This window comes from Trichosurus vulpecula, chromosome 9 (assembly GCF_011100635.1).
Source record: "Trichosurus vulpecula isolate mTriVul1 chromosome 9, mTriVul1.pri, whole genome shotgun sequence".
NCBI classification, from domain to species: Eukaryota; Metazoa; Chordata; class Mammalia; order Diprotodontia; family Phalangeridae; genus Trichosurus; species Trichosurus vulpecula.
Window position 1 is genome coordinate 207,012,489 of NC_050581.1, and position 5,801 is coordinate 207,018,289.

The following is a 5,801-nucleotide window of genomic DNA, read 5'->3' on the forward strand; positions in this document are numbered from 1 at the left end:
ACCGGAACCTGAAACTTTTGCTCCAAGTTTCCCAAAGCCCAGCAACCCCTATTAGGAAGCAAAGGTTCCTCAGGGACCCTCCTCAATGACTCCTCAGACCTTTAATTCAGGTGCTGGACTCTACAGCTTTCTAGCACTCCCCAGTCTTTAGTCCTCCTCCCCTTTCCCAAATCCCTGGCTCGACCACCCCCAGTCCGCAGCCAAGCTCTGCAACTGTGGGGAGAGAAGAAAAGCCTCTATGCTTGGTAAGCCCAATATATGTAATGATTTGGGAATGCAATTAATGTCATCTAAAATTTTTCTGTTTCTACTATTATCATACTTCTAAATTGTAGTAAAATTCTCACATTGTAAAACCTGAGTGAATGTTGTGAGCTAAAAATAGTGTTAGACGAACAATTTTTTAATCTGGATTTCGTTGAAAGTAAAAAATGAAAACAATTGTGTCAAACTGGTTAAGTCACTTTCTCAGCCCTGCTAACCCTGTCTTCTCGTGTTTTATAATTGCCATTTACAAAACCTTTACCTGTAGTTAATAGGAGGTTACAGCTAAAACAATCCAGCCAGCACTTAGGAAACTTGTAAGATTGTTAACTAGCTTTTTGGGGATTACTGTTTTCATGTTAAAAACCAATACAGTTCTAGAGAGTTAGAAGGAATTATGTCCTCCCACCTTTGGGGCTAGATTCGTGGGTGGGTTCTATTAAATCTTATATGGGTGTTGATTAGGGTAAAGATGTTGATTATTGTGAGTTATTATTATTACTGTTCAATTAATTATCAAACTCCTCTGCCTGAGGGGAAAAACTGACCATACCTTGTTAGCAATGATTCAGATTCCTTAGGCTTCCTTTTTATTCTGTGCCCATTTAAGAGGTAGTTAGAATACTGGCCCAGCACATTTTAAACCGACCTGCTTATAATAGGTGATTCCAAACTGTTTGTAAAACTTTCCCAAGAAAAATGTGAATGGAACTTAGAAATGTATATTTGAATAATAAAAAAGGTGCATATTGTTATTTGGCACTGAGAAATTTATTAACCGTATAGCCCCAAGAAAATTCTATTTACTGTAGTTTATTGTTCAATGAGGGGATGGTGGTGGAATTCATTCCCAGGGATATTACAAAGATCACATGATTATAAAGGTGCTGAGCACAATGCGTGGCATAAAATAAATGCTATTTGAATGTACACTGTTTTAAGTTCAATATAATTGCTTCATATTCATTAATTTTGTGTGGATTTTCTTCAACGTGAGGTTAATGTTAATGGTGATGAGATGAATGACTCTCTGTATAAGGCAATTTGGGAATCTCCTCCATGGGACCTATGCATAACCCAGGACCTTCCTGTCCGGACTCTGGAGGCTGACCTGGGTCTCCCAAGCTGTGTGATCCAGATATAGATAATTCCTCCATTGGTGCTGATTAATTGTGGTAATATTGGGTGCCTATCGAGACTCACCGATTGTGGCATAACTATCGAGACTCACCGATTGTGGCATAACTATCGAGACTCACCGATTGTGGCATAACTATCGAGACTCACCGATTGTGGCATAACTATCGAGACTTACCGATTGTGACATAACTATTGCGATTTCCTAATCGAGACCATTACAATTATCATTAATGTAAATACTAGTAATATATATATACATATATATAATATGTAAAATCTGAGACTGCGTTGTCAGAAAAGCAATTTCTTTTATAATCTAAATGTTGTTAGGTTAAGAATTGTACTGAGTTTGAAAACTTAAATCATTCGAATTGACCATGTCTTACAATATTTTGTAGTGTTGTAATTTAAGAACTCATAAATTACCAAATTTTGTCTTTAATTGTTTTACTATCATTTAGGAAATTTGTGAGATTGTTAGTTAAGCTTCAGTCTAGGATTTACAAAACTATGTTTAGTTCTCTTTTTTTTCTCTCCAATTATGTGGAAAAGGTTTGGTGATCAAATTTAAGAATTGTTTAATACTTAGGAATGAATGATAATATCAAGATAAATTTTAAGCTGTTTCTGAGAAAGGGAAATAAGTTTATGAAGAAAAGTTTTGTAAAATCCTTTGCATGATTTTTAGAAAGCCTCGACCTTGAATAAGTGTGCTCAGAGAAAAGGCAAAAGATAGAAGACAGGCCCAAGGTTTTTCTATTCACCCCTTCCTGGGGACCATGTTACTTCTCCTTATTTTGTAAAATTGCCAAGGCCTCTGGAAACTATCTGCACAGGCAAGGTCATCAGCCCCAGAAAAAGAACTTGTTTGAGTTATGTAAATTCTAAACAATGAACTTGGCTTACTGAGAAGCTGCAAGTTTATGTACAACACAGAGAAAAGATTCTAACAACTGACTTTTACACCAGGACAAGTTTAAATTTGAGAAGGAAAGATATTAAATGAAATCCCTTATGCATGTGAGTCCTGATAAATCTTTATTGCTTATTGCAGGTCTGTATCTGGCTCTAAGCTGTGACTGGTGAAACTTGCTGTTTAAGGCAAAAGGCACTTAGGACCATAACTAGTTTTGTTTTGAGTTTGAATTTGGGTATAGTTATCTGCATTGAAGATCTGTAACTATATCTGAGTTTAAAAAAAGCAAGGATGTTTTATCCTGTCATATTGGGTATGTCACATACCTTCTATAGCAAATTTCTGTGATCAGAACAAGTCGTTAGTATAAGATATAAACTCTTTTGTGTTATCTTACTAGGCAATCTAATCTTATTATTATCTAGAACTAGAACACGTGCAGAAACTTATACAACCTGCTTAAGACTCACCTTGAGATGTTCCCTTTGTTTAAAAAGGATTCTAAGAGCAGTATACAACATCTTTTTGACTAAGAAGCTTTGCGATATCTAAGAATTCTGTAATAACTATAAACTTTGTTACGTACTCTGGACTTAGAGTTACTTAAGGACTTTTTCACCAACTTAGTAAAGTTTTATCAACAAGGGTAGAAATGCATATGAGCCACTTAGGGCTCGCTTTGTAAATGTTCCTTAAGCAATGTGAGAATGTTATTTTGTTATTTGATTAATATCATGCTTGTCTAAAGTTTTGTTACAATTATTGATGCTAAAAAGAAGAATGTTTTGTGGTTTGTTTTGCAAATGCCATCAAAGAAATATGGCATGACTAAAAGGTTAAGATTCTATATGCATTATGTTAAAAATTGACAATTTAATGTATTTATGTATGTACTGAAGCCTGTTATTAATTCCTTAAGTGACATCTCATCCTCCTAGTGAGGAAATTAATAATGGATGAATATAAAGTGTAAGATGCTGGCTTCTGACGTGAATTTCTTAAATATGACAATTGGCCATGGTTCAAATTTTGATTTTGTAAAAATGATCAGGGTTATAAGGATTAGAAATGGTGATTTAAAATTGTGCTAAGATCATTCTTGTAGGAGAATGGACAGAAAGCTGATTCCTATAAGAAGACAAGAAGAAGAAGAGCCTGTGCTGGAGATGGCTGAAACACATACCAACAACCAGAAGATTGCATTGACAATGTTCCCTGCCAGACAGCTGCATAAGAAAAGACTTTTAGAATCTTAAAAAGATGATTGCATTTTTTATTTCTTTTTAAGTCTATGTATCTATGTTCATAAAGGGGACTGCCCCCTTTGATTTGTCAACGCATTGATCAATCCTTCCCATATTTACTTAAATGGGTGATGGTTAAGGGGAAGAATTTACATGTATCTATAATGGTGAAGTATCTACAAAACAGAAAGGGGGATTGATTGGAATGCTGAAATAGTGAAATGCCCCTCTTCCTGGTATTGATCCAGAGCAGGTAGCAAAAACAATTATTGATATTTTCAAAAAATTTAACCCATTTAATAATGTATTTTTGACTATTTTTCATACACTACCTTATATTCTTTGTTTGGTCATGGTAATTTTTTGTCTACCTTGTGTCCTTAGGATAATAAACGCTATGTTTAAGCCACTTAAAATTACAGAATAAAAAGCGGGGAGATGTGGGGAGCCAGCTATAACCTGTTTAGGCCTCTTAGACCTCTGCAAGGCAGGATCAATTGACAATGGGTCTACGCACCAGCAAGGCCAGTTTTAGGATAAGAAGACTTGGCAAAGAAAACCCACCTTTGTAGCTGATTATCTATATGGGAGATGACAGAAATGTTTTAGTCTGGTTACCTATATGCAAGAGAACATAAATGTTTCAATTTGGTTAGCCTCGAGGAAAAATAGTGTCTCACTTAATCAATGCTTTCTTGTACTCTTCTTTGAAGTCAGGATAACTTAGCGATTAACCTGTATAAAATACTGTCAGTAACTCCATTAAAATCAGTCTATAGCTTGACTATATGACTCGCCTAGCCCCATGTCTTTGTCTTTTTGTATCAATTACTTCATTATATATTCAAGCCACTGCTGGCACACTTTTAAAAGATCAATTCATATATAACAAAAACCAGATTAAAATTACTTTTAACACCATTTCTACCTAACAATGGTCTCTGAAATGTTACAATCTAAGAGAACTCAGAAAATACAATTTAGAAATAAGATGACATCAGTTACACTTCCAGATTATCACATATAGAAATTACTGATCCTGTTACTTTTGATATTTTAAAAACCACCTTCAAAGGTATCAGGTATGGCCAGTCATTGCCAAATAACAATATGCAAATATTTTAATTACGTATTTAGATATTCTTTTTTTTAAGTCCAATGCCTCTGGCTTTTTAAAAGGAAATATCCACAAATTTATATATTCCCTTAAATATGTTTTTATTTAGCTGTATACCCCCAGCACTGAATAACTCTTTCTGAGCTAACTATTGCCTCTGGCCCAAGCAAGGCTTAATAATTAATGGTATAAAACAATATCTTTACCATAATCAATATCCAGATTCAATAAAACCTTTCATAACTTTTTGTCTATTGACTTTCCAGTCAGGCTACAAGTTTTTAGTTTCAGCCCCTGATCCTTAAAACATCAAAATTTCCTTGTACTCTTTAACATACCCAATCACCTGAATGAAGAAGAATGGGGAAGGGAGTGTTTAAGGGCATGAGGGTTTGCTGTGCCCCTATCCCATCTAAATCACTATATTTCAAATAAATAAAAAAATTATACTCACCAACTTCATCCAGTTTTTCTGTACCTTAAAAACTAGAAGTTAAATGTCTAACAATTTAATCACATTTTAAACCGATCACTGAACCCCTAAAGTGATCATCCCATTGTCATATAGAAGATCCCCCCATTTCTGCAGTTGTGAAACACTTTGCTTGGTATCAGATACAATGATTTAATGCAAACATACAGATTTTTAACCTTTAGGATCTAATTAAACCTTAATTCAGAAACCCTCAGCTTTCTTCTCCCTAACAACCCTTGCTTCTCCTGGGCTGCTTTGGCTCTGATTCCTTATCAGTTCTAAACACTGCTAACTTTTTATGATTTAATTTTTAATCTGGTATTCCAATTTGGCCGGTGTTGGAACCGAAAAGAATCTTGATCTCCCACTGAAAGCCTAAAAGTGGGAGTTCTTTCCCAATATTCTCTTTCTCTCATTGCAGACCTTAGAAATATCTCACCATAAGCCATGAAACATTTCTCAAGCACACAGACAAGACATTAGACAAGACATTTGACAAGAGAGCACACATAAAAAAAAAAAAAAAACAAATTTGAAAACCAATTTAGAATTTGAATTCAGACCGGTCAAAAGAAAACTCAAGTTGTAATTTACTCTGACCTTTTAGCCAATTTCAAAGGGACATCCTTCCCAGAGATGCCTTCC